Here is a 15933-nt window from a genome sequence, read left to right as displayed (position 1 = left end):
TCCTACCCAAAATAAATACCTTTTATAAAAGCCAACCAGTTTCAGGTATTTTGCATCAGCACCCTTTGGCTGACTAATACACATGGTATGTAGGATATGGTTTTGTAGAGAAAAATAAGAGAATAGTTCTTTCTTAAAGCAAAATCATTGGCTATTGAAAAATTTTAAAGAGAAAAAATACAGGATAAAACCTGAAAGAATAGGGAAGTTACAAAGGATTTGCAGAAAAAGAATTTTGTTTTTCATGGTTATTGCTGGATAAGACATAATGGGTTTTCCAATAAGATTTTTATAAACAGCATATGCATGCAAATTTGAAATTTGTTTTTTCTCATTAAAATGACAGTATTTTCTGGGATTATTGTTCTGCTTTCAGTAGGTGATTGAAAGGAGTTTTATTTGCCTAGAAAGCATTTATTATGTTTTTTATCACAACAATTCACTGCCCTGCATGTAGTCTTTAATATGAATGCATTTTTTAAGAGAATCAAGTCATCTTCCTTTTTAAAAAAATTTTTATTTATTTAATCCTCTTCCTTTCCCACCACTCTGCTATTTTTGCTGTGTATGTCCATTTACTGTGTGATCTTCTGCATCTATTTCTCTTTTGGTTTTATCTTCTCGTGTTTTTCTCCTCTAAGATTCAACAGTATTTGTTCCTGGGGACCACTGATGTGGAGAGAGGTTTGATGTCAATTGTGCCACCTCAGTTCCTGGTCTCCACTGTGCTTCACTTTGACTCTCCCCTTCATCATTCTTTTGTTGCATCATCATCTTGCTGTGGTACTCACTTCCATGGGTACTGGCTCACTCTACACTAACTCACTGTGTCACTGGCTCATCATGTGGGGCATGCTTCCTCTTCTTCTTTTTCACCAGGAGGTCCCAGGGATCAAACCCAGGTCCTCCTATATGGTAGGTGGAAGCCCTATGACTAGAGGCACATCTGCTTCCCCTCATCTCCCTTTTAAAATATCTATTTTTGTAAAGGATCATACTACCACCAGAATATTGTTTTAATCTTTTGTTGTCACTTTGGTTATATAAGGAGCTGAGTCTTGTTCATGGTGACCTATGATCTTACTTCATATACATTACAAACCTCCTGGCAATTTTGACATCTTGCATTCCCTCAACCAAAACCTAAGTATGTCTCCTTGATCAAAGATTTCTGCAGGGGTCCCAGAAAATAAAAAATTGTGGGAAACAAAGGTATGTTGTTTCCATGGAAGCAAGTTACTTCCTTGACCACTGAGTCATGCTGTCTCCATAGCTATACATGCAGGTCATAAATCTAGCAGGAGATGTGTACATTCAGGTGGAATGAGGACTAGGTAGAATGGAACAACCTGGGCAACAAGATTTATGGGTATGTTTTCTCAACAATATAATAGAACATTGAAATTTTGAACTTTGATTTATAATCATAGATTTTGATCCATTGTGTTACACAGCTTGAGGTAATGGGAATAGTTAGCAAGAATATTTGCTGGTTCTCACGATTGCTTGGGGTATATAAAGAAGCCCCTGAGATTAATAAACTTGTCTGATGAGCTTGAGGCTTCAATGCTCTCAGATCCCCTGATCCCAATCTCTCTTTTTCTTTCATTCCCGATACCCTTTGGGTCCATGACTCTGACAAAAAATAGTTAATTTTTTACCTTATAAGAAGAGAAATTTTAAAAGTTGTTAGGATTATTTGATATGTTGGGACTTGCATGGGATGTGTTGTCAAATTAAAAAGAATTTTCTAATTTTCTGTTCGTTAAATTTGAGTGGGCAAAAAAGTTATTCATATAAACATTTCAGAAATTATATGAAGTTCTTAGAGAGTTGTCAAGATCTTTACTGCTCATGATAGGCACTGGTGCAGATTTGCAAGGTATTATACAAGAGTGAGGTATTATTAGTCACTCAAGTTATTCTTTATAAAATGCTCCATTCCACAAAATAACCAAGTTGCCTGGTCATTTACATTGTATTCTTCTGGGTGCTTTTTTTAACTTCAGCAAAAATGAATAAACAAACAAACAAACTTTAAATGAGAAGTAAGGTTAGCATATTTACCTTGCTCCATCTGTCAACTTCACAACACTTGTAAAACTGAAAGTTCAAGAGGTGTCAAATACCTTGTAAAAAGAACCCTTTAAACATCTTTAAATGGACTTCATACAATCTCTACCACCTCCAACTTTAACCTTATACCCAATTACAATTAAACTTATCATTTCAAGTTTATGAAAATCATAATATAACTATTAAAAGCCCTCACTGGAGACATGGGGAGTGTTGGAGATTTGGGCCCGAAGGGTATCAGGAATGAAAGAAAAAGAAGAATGAAAGAAAGAGGAAGAAAGTGAGAGAGCTGGGATCAGGGGACCCATGAGTAGAGACTCACCAGACAACTTTGTTGTTTACAAGGGGCTCTATATATACCTCAGTCTACATGAGAACAAGCAGCAACATGCAGTTAACTATCAGCATTACTCATAGTCTAAGGAAATCAAATAATCTTATCTCAAGGTACAAAGTCTAAGTGTTCAATTTACTACAAAAGGTATGTGCTCATCTTTTCTTTCAGCCTTTACCAGCTTCCTCCTGTTTGCTGGGAACTATTTATTACCGAATTCCTTAGGTTGCAAGCATAGCCATGGAAACAGCGTGTCTCTCCTTGTGAGACCACTGTGCCTCAGTTTCCAAAATTTCCCTTTTTGTTTTATTATTCATTTGTTTGTTTAGTTATTTATTTCCCTCCCCTTCCCCCACTCCTTGTCTGTTCTCTGTGTCTATTTGATGCATCTTCTTTGTCCACTTCTGTTGTTGTCAGTGACACCAGGAATCTGTGTTTCTTTTTGTTGTGTCATCTTGTTGTGTCAGCTCTCCGTGTGTGTGGCACCATTTCTGGGCAGGCTGTACTTTCTTTCACACTAGGCAGCTCTCCTTATGGGGTGCACTCCTTGCACATGGGGCTACCCTATGCGGGGGACACACCTGCATGGCACGGCACTCCTTGCATGCATCAGCACTGCACATGGGCCAGCTCCACATGGGTCAAGGAGCCCCAGGGCTTGAACTGTGGACCTACCATGTAGTAGATGGACACCCTAACCACTAGACCAAGTCCACTTCCCCCCCTTTTTGTTTTACCTGAGGTGACCATGCCTGTCTTAGGTTGCTCTCCTCTCGAAAGTCTTACTAATCATTGACTACCCACCAAGCTCTTTGACTTGGGGAGATTATTGAAGTGCTTTGGCTAGCACCAGATTATTTGCATGTCCCCTGGCTGTTACACTTTGCAATTTTCTTTGAAAGCACCATTCAGCACAGGCAAGAATCATGAGCAATAGAACAAATATGTTTAGCCCTATTCCTAAAGCTGACAGGAAATGCTGTGCTTTCCACCAATTAACTGGGTTAAATTTTGTAATATGTGAAATCATATCTGAGAAAACATCATCATTTGCTACATGAATTTGATTATGAGACATCGCTAATATTTCCCTTTGTAATTCAATTATTTCCAGAGAGATATTACTTTTATGGCCTAATAAATGATTCTTACTTTTTTCCATACTATATCTGATGTATTATATGCAAGCAGAGTTAAACAGAAATTACTTTCATTCCAACCACATCTCAACCCTCTTAACAAATTCAAATTATACAACTGATTTCTAATATGTAACATAGCTGATTTCAAATCATTAACTCAATTATTTAACTTCCCAGAATCTACATGCTCTTGACTATGGCACAAATCACTAGCATTTTTATGCCAGTTATGTACATATTGTTCTGTTCATACTTTCATGTAAAGCTATCACAGCAATAGCAACAACTGTAATGATACCAATCATGCCCAAAATGCTTATAATAAGCAGTCCAAGAAAGCATCTAGTCCATTTCAAGAATTCTTGTGCCATATGTAGCAATAACTGACTTTCAGGAAATGACTGCCAAATTCCACATCATTCTCACAGGTATCCAGATGCCTTTTCTTCTTCTGGCCATCACTATTGTCTTTTCATTGATATTTACCTTTACAGTGGAGCCACTTTTTCCTTTTCTCAGGTTTCAGTGGTAGGGCCCTGGATCTTTACAAAGGCATCTGTGTCAACAGTCCTAAAAGCAGTGTTAGTGGAGTGGGCAGGGACATGACAGCCACCTGTTACTACTAGCAGGTATCCCAAGTGCTTTTTCATAATCTGTTGGTGATCTACAACAGTTCATCATTTCTATCTTGCTTTTAGTATTTGCAATCCACCCCTGGATTGGGATGGCAGTCTTTAGAGTGACCAGACACTATTGGTTTAAATCTTTCACTTTTAGCAGGACCTCCCATGCTGCACACAATTGCTTTTTTATATTGCACTTTTGACCTCTTTCCAGAATTGTGATTAAAATCCAAGGGATACTTGTTTAGAATTTTGCTTTTGCCACAAAATCCACCCAAAGCCAATATTGGTGCTTGCCACATCCAATTCATAGGCTAAGTTAATGTCAACAGTTTACTTTCCTGTTATTATTATTTAAAGCAGCTTGCTGGAGGTTTTCCTACTTCCATGAAGGACTTTTCCCTATAAATACATACAATGGTTTTAATATTTGAGCTAAGTGAGGGATGAAAGATTTTCAGTATTCCAACCATATTACAAACTACATTAACATGAGAAAACATTGTACTTTATCAGTCACAGCAGAGGTTATAGTTTTATTTTACCCAACTAAACAACATTGAAGAATTTATTAGAGCAGCAGGGGCCTCACAGTCCACCCCAACTGTCTGCCCACCCCAGGCCCTCAAGAGAAGATACCATTGTTTCTGCTGTTTCTTTTAATTTTGAAAAAAGGATTACTTATTAACATAATGTCATCAGTAGCATTTTTTTAGCCACAGATTTCTTCTGCACAGCCAGATTCTTTGCCACAAAGCCAGGGCAGATGGTTGGGCTATATACACAGTTTGGGGAGGCACTGCAAAAGTCTATTGTTGACTTTTCTACAGGTAGGAGAATGCAGGCTGGCTTGACTTGCCTAAGGAAATACTAAAGAAAGTCTTAGCACATTTTAAAACAAAGTGATAGTGGTATAGTTGGATATTAATTTTTTGCAACAAACTAGCAATATTTGGTACTGCTCCATACTACAATGGTATTACTGCAATTTATGATAAGAAGTTGTTTCTATGACACACACCTTTTTATATTAATTAAAGTCATAATTAATCATATTGTACTTTTGTTTAGTATTATGTTGAAATATTGGTAAATTTATACACTCTTAAGCATTCATATGAAACTTTTACTCATACAACTTTAGTAAACAGGGTGTAAAAATCTGGTTAATTTTATAACACTTTTAAACACCTTCCATTCAATTTATAACATATTAAATGAACTCAACTATTTAATTTTTATTTCAAGGTAAAGAAACAAATCTCTTGTAATTAGTTTGGAATAAAAAGCTACTTTTCAGAATTTGATTTTGAGAAAGCAGGTTTGAAAATTAATTTCCATTAAAAGAGATGAGACCGTTTTTCCTTTGAACACTGAGGAAATGATGAGGTTAAAGCACAAGAAGCTATTTTGATAAAACAGACTTTCTTTGTATACTGTTTATTCAAGATGAAAACTTTTTATAAACTTTTACCAAAACAGGCTAATGACTTCAGAGACTTTGAAAAAGAAGAAAATTTTAACTTTGCATTAGTATACTACTTGATACTAAACTTTTTAAAACTTTATAGACAGGCCCATCAAATCTTGCTTAACTTTAACCATAAAAATTTCTTTTCCATTAACCTTCTATACTTTCAATATTCATTCAGGTTTTGTCACACATTTTATTCTTCCTTAATAATCATTTTTCTTAGATCATCTCCTGTTTCCTTAACAATAAAAACACATTCTGAATATCCCCACATACATAAGTTACCAAAACAATTTTGGAAACTTTTCAGGCAACCTTTTTCCAAAATATAATTACTATCAACACTAAACAAACTTGTTAAAATAATGAACTTTTCTTCATTTTAAATACTTAGTAGCATGTAACACCAGAAATAGTCTTTTAGAAGCAGGTTGGCAGGGGAGGCTGGTTGCCAACAAGTTTTCTTGTTATAAAATTACCTTTTATTATTATTTTTATCAATTCAGGTTTTGTTTAATAATGACTTTTGCAATTATCCATTTAAGTATCTTAATTTAAACAATGCTTTGTTAAACTTCTTATAATTATTTGTAACCATATAGACTATAATTATATTATTTTAAGACAAATTTTACCTTCACAGGACACATTCCCTTACCCAAAGTTACTATAATACCCTTTATAACTTACCACATGTATTCAAGTTCTGTTCTGCATATGTTCTTTCTGACTTTATGAAAACCAGCTGTCTTATTTTAGGACAAAATACACTTTTTTAAACAAATGTATCAACTTTTAGTTAGCACTTCTACAAAATTTTACTTTTCAAATTATTTATTCAAGTTTTACATCCTTTATTTTGTGAATAAAAATAAACTATTCATTTCAACTTAGGCAAGAACCCTTTTTTTTATGAAGAAACATAGTAATTTCATTAATTAAGACTTACATTTTTTTATCATTGTAGAGATCCCATTAACATTTAAACTTAAGTATTAATATAAGCACTTATTTAATTTTTGGCCATTTGAATAGAACTCTTAGAAATTTTTATTTATTAATTTATATAACCATCCAGAGGTATCAAAATATAAACTGACATTGAACAAACACAAAACAATTACAACACATTAATAGGAACATACAGTTTACAATTGACTCATATTTCTTACTTTCTTACTTTTTTGGTATAGCTGTTTTTAAGTTCTCCATCATAGCACATCTTAGATTTTACTGTTTTTAAGATTTTTTTCTGGAATCCATGTTGCCTGTAACATGCAAGCTTGTGCTTGGAAACATTTTTATTAGTTATCAGCAATCAGTTAAGATAACTTGAGCAGCATAAATGTAGTTAAGCTCTTCTTTAGCAGTTTAGAACACACATTTTGTGGATTACTACTCTGTAAGACTATACTGAGACTTGAAGTTCAGGAGTAAACTATTGATTTAAAACCAAAAATTCCTTTTAACACCTTGATAAAAATTTTGTAATAGTTTTATTATTTTGGTTAAATAGGCCCAATCAGAATTAGCATGCAAACAAAACAGAACACTAGTGTTGCTATGTTTATCTCCTTTTCCAAGAGGTTACTTCTATTAACACCCACTAGCCCACCACTACATTATTATGTAGACAGTAGGGGTTTACAGAGTTGCTGCCAGAATAATTTCCTTATCTTAGTTAACACTTTAACAGAGAGTTTTCTTACAAGCCTGATTTCACTAATAAGGACTTTATTTAGTATTTTTACCTGTTTTAAATTTTCCCATAGTTTAAAAGGTATTGGTTCGTGATGGAACTCAGCACCTCCTTGAGGATTTTTAGCATCTGATGGAGTTGGTCATGATATAACCAGAAAAGCTGATATGAATTGCATGGCCTCTGGATCCCCTTGTCAAGATCCTTGCAATAAACAGCATATGAAGGTTGTTTGAGGAGTGAGGTTGGAAACAACTATCTTTTTTTTTTATCATACAGCAGTGGTTTAATTTTTTGTCTTTATTTTTTTATTACATTTAAAAAAATGAGGTCCCCATATACCCCCACCCCCTCAGCCCACTCCATTCCCCCATAGCAACAATCTCCTCCATCATCATGAGACTTTCATTGCATTTGGTGAATACATCTCTGAGCACTGCTGCACCTATGGTCAAAGGTCCACCTCATAGCCCACACTCAACCACTTCCCATTCAGTACGCCATGGGAGGACATACAATGTCTGGTAATTGTCCCTTCAGTGCCACCCAGGACAATTCCAAGTCCTGAAAATGCCTACATATCTCATCTCTTCCTCCCATTCCCCACACCCAGCAGCTACCATGGCCACTTTCTCCACACCAATGCCACATTGTCTTCGATTACTAATCACAATAGTTCATGAATAGAATATCAGTAAGTCCACTCTAATCCATATTCTATTCCTGCATCCTGTAGACCTTGGAATGGTTGTGCCCACTCCACATCTATATCCAGAGGGGGCTTAGATTCCACATGGATGCTGTATGCAATCCTCCTGCTTTCAGTTGTAGGCACTCTTGGCTCCTTGGTGTGGTGGTTGACCTTCTTCAACTCCATGTTAGCTGAGTGGGGTAAGTCCGATAAACCAGAGTGTAGAAGTTGCAAGTCTGTTGAGGCTCAGGGCCTGGCTATCATATGGTCAGTCCAGAGATTCAGATCCCCTGGGTATATATTAAACCCCAGCATCAACTACAGTTCTGCTAAAAGTAACAGGAGAGGTTTGTGTAAAAAAGATCACATCTGAGTCCAGCTTCATCACACAGAAACACAAACTCCAAAGAAGGGCCAACTGACATGGCACTGAATTCCATCTGCCATGACCGTAGAACCTGTGGGTCTCTGTAGCCCTCACAAGAACCAATACCCGGGGTTGTATCTACTTTGTCCCTGGACTCTGCTGAGGTGTGCATAAAGGCAAACCCTCTGATAACCTTCCAGCTCTTTTTTGGAGACTTATAGTATATAAACTCATTTGTCCATTCCATTTCCCCCTTGATTCAGGTCAAAAGCATTTTTAACTCCTGGTATTATATGTAGACTGAGATATTCTGCTGGTCCGAGTTGACCCTTTTATTCAAGGTCATTTTCTAGTTACATCATCAGCTGGTACTTGGTAGTAATCCCTCGGCACCAGGGAGGCTCATCCCTGGGAGTCATATCCCATGCTGGGGGTAAGGTAACGCATTTACATGCTGATTTTGGCTTCAAGACTGGCCACATTTGAGCCACACAGAGGCTCTCAGGAAATAACTCTTAGGCACCCTGCAGCTCTAGGCCTTGTTCTTATTTCAGGTGCACAGGCTCACAAGCATAGTCATTAGTATCAAGGGCTCATTGTTGGACCTCCATTCTTTTTTGGTCTTTGCCGTTGCACTTGGGGGATTGTTGCTGTTCCTTTAGGGATTGTGATAGAGCTCCCCTGGCTAGGAACTCAGCACTCCCTCAGTTGTTGTTTTTAATCATATCCACTATGAAAATATCCAAACATTTTTATGTACCCTGGATATATACCCTGTAGAACTCCCTGCCAACCATGTGTCCCCTGTCAATAACATCCCACACCAGTATTTCTCTGCTGCCATTGTTGAACTTCTCTGTGATTGAAAACTTCCTGAAAAGTGAAGCCCAATATATTGCCAGGTTGCCTTAATAGTAAAATGGAATATAGCAATGAGTTTAAAGGGTAGATATAGAATGCATATTAATTTGGAAAAATTATGGTAAAACTAAATTGGGGTATCAAAAAATTTAAAAATGCAAAAGCTTTGTTTTTGATGTTTTGCCTTCCATCACTGCAATAAGTGTTGCCCTGTATGCAAATTGTCAAGGCAACTACTTCCATCATTTCCTCAGTGTCTATGTCCTATCTTTTTCTTTTCTTTTTTCTAATTATTAAGCTTATCTTCACAAGAGTTTTAGATCACAGTAATTCATATATACAATATACAGTACTCTCACATAGCCAACATAAAACCTTTTCCCTTCCACAGCAATAATCTTTTTACATATTCATACTATATTTACTGAAACTGATGTACAGATATTGAGACAATAGCTTTCAAACAAGGTAACATCTGTGATTTTTTGTGGTTTATATTTTAGATGATACAATTTTCTAAATTTTTAGTTATCTTATGTTTTACATTGTGGTTTACATTTTAGCCTATCAGCCCCTATATATTTTTGGTGTAATTTTACATGTCTTATATCCATCGTTGCATACTCTTGTGAAATAATTCTATTGCCCACACAGTTACATTGGTTCCATCTATTCAATACCTCTTCCCCCTCCCCTTAGGGCCCACAGTGACAGTCATGTCAATCTTCATTGCTTGAAGGGCCATGTCCAGAGATACTTGCAATAGTGTTGAGGGCTTGGCATGCTAAACTGCCCTAATGTCCTGGGAACCACCATTTCTCTTGAGAGATACAGTTCCCTCTATTTGATGGCCTCAGTCCTCCCCAGGATGTGGGTATACCTTCACTCTCATTATATGGGTCTCTATCCAATGATATAACCCACTATGGCAAAAAGAGCATTCACATATTCCCTAGGAGCTTGTCCTGCATCAAATTATCCCCTTTATGCATCTCGAACAGATAACTTCCCTTATTATATTTTTGAAAAGGTTTCTCAACATTATACTCTCAACCAAATACCTGACAATCTCCTATGTTTGTATGTTTCCCCACCCTCCCCCCAATTTCTTGGGCAACATTACCCACCTTCCCATCCTTAACCCCCCTCAAGACCACAAAGCCCCACCCAAAGGTAACCCTATGCCCCCATTTTATCCCTTCCTCGTACAAATACTTACTTCCAGCTTATCATAGATTTCACCCATGTAGGTGTCAGCTCGCAAACTTCCTCTACTCCCCCCCCCCAATTTCCTGTAAGCCTATCACCCAGGCTCTAGCTCTCTGAGGCAGCTTGGTTTACTTATTTCATACCATTGAGGTATTGTAGTATTTGTCCTTCAATGCCTGGGCTGCTTCACTCAAAATAAGGTTCTCAAGATTCACCCATGTTATCACGTGTGTTTGTGGTGTATTTGTTTTTAAAGCCGAGTAGTATTCCATTGTATGTGTATACCACATTTTATTTATCCATTCATCTGTTGATGGGCATTTGGGTTGATTCCAACTTTTGGCAATAGTGAAGAATGCTGCTATGAAAATTGGTGTGTGTATATCAGCTTGTGTCCTTGTTTTCAGTTCTATTGGGTATAGCCCCAGCAGTGGAATTGCTAGGTCATATGGCAAATCTATGGCTAGTTTTTTGAGAAACTGCCAAACTGTCCTCCAGAATGGTTGGATCCTTCTGCATTTCCACCAGCAGTGGATGAGTGTTCCCATTCCTCCACATCCTCTCCAGCATTTGCAGTCTTCTGTTTTTTTCACAGCTGCCAATCTTATGGGAGTAAGATGGTATCTCATTGTAGTTTTAATTTGCATTTCCCTGATAGCTAGAGATTTGGAGCATTTTTTCATGTGATTTTTAGCCATTTGTATGTCTTCTTTGGAGATGTGTCTGTTTAAATCTTTTCCCCATTTTTTAAATGGGTTGTTCATCTTTTTATTTTCAAGATATAGGAGTTCTTTATATATGCAAGTTATAAGTCTCCTATCAGATATATGGTTACCAAATATTTTCTCCCATTGTGTAGGCTCTCTTTTCACTTTCTTGACAAACTCCTTTGAGGTGCAGAAGGCTTTAATTTTGAGAAGGTCCCATTTATCTATTTGTTCTTTTACTGCTCATGCTTTTGGTGTGAAGTTCATGAAGCCATTTTCTATTACAAGGTCTTGTATATGCTTCCCTACACTGCTTTCCAAAGTCTTTATGGTCTTGGCTCTTATATTTAGGTCTTTGATCCATCTTGAGTTGATTTTTGTATAAGGTGTGAGATGGTAATCCTCTTTCATTCTTTTACATATGGATATCCAGTTCTCCAGGCACCATTTTTTGAATAGGCCATTCTCTCCCAGTTGAGAGGTTTTGGTGGCTTTATTGAATATTATATGACTATATATATGAGGATCTCTATCAGCTCTCAATTCAGTTCCATTGGTCTGTGTGTCTCTCCTTGTGCCAATATCATGCTTTTTTCTCTACTGTAGCTTTGTAGTATGTTTTGAAGTCAGGTAGTGTGATTCCTCCAATTTCGTTTTTCTTTTTTTTTTATTTCAAGATACTTTTATTTTTAAAACAGGTCACAAAATTAAGCTTTTGGCCCATTCTGCTGTTATACAAGCTACAAATGCTTGCTCAGCACGTGAGAGGCATCCCTTAGAAGTATGTTTGAAAGTGAATAAAAATCCATATAAAACAAAATAATCAAGTAGTTTCCATAGTAACACAGATAAGTGTAACCCCATCTCTTAGTCTTCCTTATTGCTGTCTGTGCCAATCCCACTCTTAGAAGGACATTTCAAAACTAGCAGTAATTAAGTTAAATGATCCCCCCCCCAAATCCCTCCATTCAAGCTAAACTCACAGTTAGCAGCTACAAAAATGGTATTTACACATTAATACTAGCTGGAGCACAAGTGGCCGGGTGGCGCTTCATCCCACTTTCCCAAGCACAGGAAAAAGGCAGAGCACTGGCGTCTTGCTCCTCTACTTTGAGTGGAAACCCCTGGCTCTCGATTTGTTGCATGACTTGCCATGCAGGCCCTGACATCACGTAGTAGATGGTTGGCCTCTGGAACCCATTGAAAGTGGAAGCAGTAGCCACAGTGTAAGCACCCATGTTCTCAAACAGCATCCAGTCACCCACGTGCATTTCTGGCAGGTCACAGCGCTCAATGATCCGATCAAAGCCATCACACGTGGGTCCCCATATGCTAGATGAGTAATACTTCTCATCTGGTTTGGATTTCTTCTGCAGAAGAGGCTTTACATGCGCATGATCATAAAGGATACAATTAAATGATCCATATACTCCGTCATTCACATAATACATAAAGGTTTGTTCACTCAATACATCTTCATCGTCAGAGCCTGTCTATTCCTTAAATACAATTATTTTTGGCAATGATATTCACTGCAAGTGTGAAAGCTGAAGCAACATAATATCGGCCTGGTTCAGCTATGATTCTCACTCCAGAATCTAATGGGAAATACTTGTCTAATTCTGGATTAATGACACTGGTTATATCTTCAAATTTAAGCTTTACGTCATCAGATCTGGTAAAGCCACCACCAATATCAAGCAGAAACCAACCTCAGCTCCCATGTCAAACACACAGCGGGCATCAGAGATGGCCTGCACAAAAGTTTCAGGATCAGTATAGCCAGTTCCCACATGGAAGCTGACATCAATGACATCGATATCGAACTCTTTAGCCCATTCCAAAAGAAGCCTGTTGGTTTTGTGTGTGGCTCCAAATTTAACACTGAGGGGGCAAACTGCTTTGGAGTCATCGGTGGCAAGCCACAAAACCAACTTTTGCCTTTGGATGTGCCCTGGCCACTTTCATCAATTCAACCTCGCTGTCAAAAGTCATCATCTCAACTCCATTATTGGCGGCATACTTAATTTGAGACACTTGTTTACAAGGGTTTGCATAGATTATCCTCTCTGGCGGCACCACGAGACTCTGCACCGACTGGATTTCAGTCTTGCTAGCACAATCAAATCCTGTCCCTATGGAAGCCAGGGTCTTCACTATGGCTTTACTGTCATTACATTTGACTGCAAAGAAGGGGGTGACACGAGGAAGAAGTTTAACCATCTCAGATGTTTCTTTAGAATGTCTCCAAGGTCCATAACATAGAACGCATCTTTATCATCATTAGAAGAAACTTCATTAATTTTTTGGTCCAGAATGTCCTTGGCAGTAAAACCTTCATCAAGGAAATGGCAGTCAAACTCCTCATTACTGAATTTGTTCATGGTTTCTTGATGCTCCACTGAAACACAACAAAATGGAAAACTAAGAGACAGAATTTAAATAGATTTCTTTCAGCTTTTCAGGAAGGCAATTCTCCAGGAATTCCAAATCTTGCTGAATTATAAGACTTGTGCCTTTGCTGCAGCAGTGGAAATGTTCTCCTAGCATTTGGGCACCGGGGCCACCCCCCCCCCCCAGGAGGTCCTGCAGCCCGCAATGCTGCCACCACCACTGCCCGCCTCGCTCCCTCCTGCTGGAGGACTGCTGGCCCAAGGAGACGCCAGAGCTGCTGGCAGAGGGCGGTAGGTGGCAGGGCTGCAGGGGCCTGACTCATTTTTCTTTTTCAATATGTCTTTAGCTATTCGGGGCCTCTTTCCTTTCCAAATAAATTTCATAATGAGTTTTTCTAATTCCTTAAAGAATGCTGTGTTGATTTTTATTGGGATTGCATTGAATGTGTAGATCAGTTTTGGTGGGATAGATATCTTGATAATATTTAGTCTTCCTATCCATGAACAGGGAATATTCTTCCATTTATTTAGGTCTTCTTTGATTTCCTTGAACAGTCTTGTGTAGTTCTCTGTGTACAAGTTTTTTACATCTTTAGTTAAATTTATTCCCAGGTATTTGATTTTTTTATTTACTATTGTAAATGGTATTTGTTTCTTGATTTCCTCCTGAGCTTGCTCATTATTTGTATATAGAAATGCTACTGATTTTTGCGCATTCATCTTATAACCTGCAACTTCATTAAACTCATTTATGAGTTCTAGAAGCCTTGCTGTAGACCTCTTAGGGTTTTCTATGTATAGGATCATGTCATCTGCAAATAATGAAATTTTGACTTCTTCCTTTCCAATGTGAATGCCTTTTGTATCTGGTTCTTGCATCAGTGCTCGAGCAAGTACTTCTAAGACAATGTTAAATAGACGGGGTGAGAGTGGGCATCCTTGTCTTGTTCCTGATCTTAGAGGGAAGGATTTTAGGATTTCACCATTGTAAAAGATGTTGGCTGTGGGTTTTTCATATATACTCTTTATTATGTTCAAAAAATTTCCTTGTATTCTGATCTTTTGGAGTGTTTTTATCAAGAAAGGGTGCTGTATTTTGTCCAATTCTTTTTCTGCATCTATAGATATAATAGTGATTTTTTTCCCTTTAATTTGCTTATATGGTATATTACATTGATTGATTTGTTTATGTTGAACCATCCTTGCATACCCAGAATGAATCCCACTTGGTTATGGTATATAACTTGCTTAATGTATTGTTGAATACAGTTAGCAACTATTTTGTTGAGGATTTTTGCATCTAGGTTCATTAGAGAAATTGGTCTGTAATTTTCCTTTCTTGTGGTGTCTTTGTTTGGCTTTGGTACTAGGGTAATGTTGGCATCATAGAAGGAGTTAGGTAATGTTCCTTCTGCTTCGATTTTTTGGAAGAGTTTCAGCAGGATGGGTGTTCTTTCCAGAATGTTTTGTAGAATTCACCTGTGAAGCCATCTAAGCTCTGGGCTCTTCTTTGTTGGGAGGTTTCTAATGACTGATTCTCTCTCTTTACTTGTGATTGGTTTGTTGAGATCATCAATTTCTTCTTTCTTCAATATAGGCTGCTTATGTGTTTCTAGGAATTTGTCCATTTCCTCTGAATTGTCATTTTTGTTGGAATATGGTTTTCCAAAGTATCCTCTCATGATAATCTTTATTTCTGTGGGATCAGTGGTGATATCTCCCTTCTCATTTCTTATTTTGCATATTTGTATCTTCTCTCTCTTTTTCTTTGTTAGTCTAGCTAAGGGTTTGTCAATTTTATTGATCTTCTCAAAGAACCAGCTTCTTGGTTTTGTTTATCTTTTCAAGTGCTTTCCTATTTTCTATTTCATTTAGTTCTGCTCTTATCTTTGTTCTTTCTTTCTTCTTCCTGTGGGGTTACTTTGTTGTTTTTTTACTAATTCCTCCAAATGTGCAGGTAGGTCTTCAATTTTTGCTCTTTCTTCTTTTTGGATGTAAGAATTTATGGCTATAAATTTCCCTCTCAGTACTACTTTTGCTGCATACTATAAGTTTTGTATGTTGTGTTATCATTTTCATTAGTTTCAAGGTAGTTGTTAATTTCTTTTGAGATTTCCTCTTTGACCCACTGTTTTTCTAAGAGCGTGCTGTTTAATTTCCAAATCTTGGTGTGAAATCTGGCTACACTCCACTGTTGTCAGAGATATTATTTTTTATGATTTTCATCTTTCTGAATTCACTGAGCCTTTCTTTGTGGCCTAGCATATGGCCCATCCTGGAGAATGATCCATGTGCACTTGAGAAAAATGTATATCCTGCTGTGTTTGGGTGTAATGATCTGTATATGTCTATTATAT

General features: G+C 37.3%; 1 pseudogene; it reads right to left on the bottom strand.

Annotated features, from left to right (window-relative positions):
- Positions 1-12140: 12140 nt before the first annotated feature.
- Positions 12141-13604, bottom strand: LOC101413461 (ornithine decarboxylase pseudogene; annotated as a pseudogene).
- Positions 13605-15933: the final 2329 nt, after the last annotated feature.

The sequence above is a fragment of the Dasypus novemcinctus genome, chromosome 25 (genome assembly GCF_030445035.2).
Source record: "Dasypus novemcinctus isolate mDasNov1 chromosome 25, mDasNov1.1.hap2, whole genome shotgun sequence".
NCBI classification, from domain to species: domain Eukaryota; kingdom Metazoa; phylum Chordata; class Mammalia; order Cingulata; family Dasypodidae; genus Dasypus; species Dasypus novemcinctus.
The sequence above is the reverse complement of the archived record's forward strand: the minus strand, read 5'-3'. Positions and strand labels throughout refer to the sequence as shown.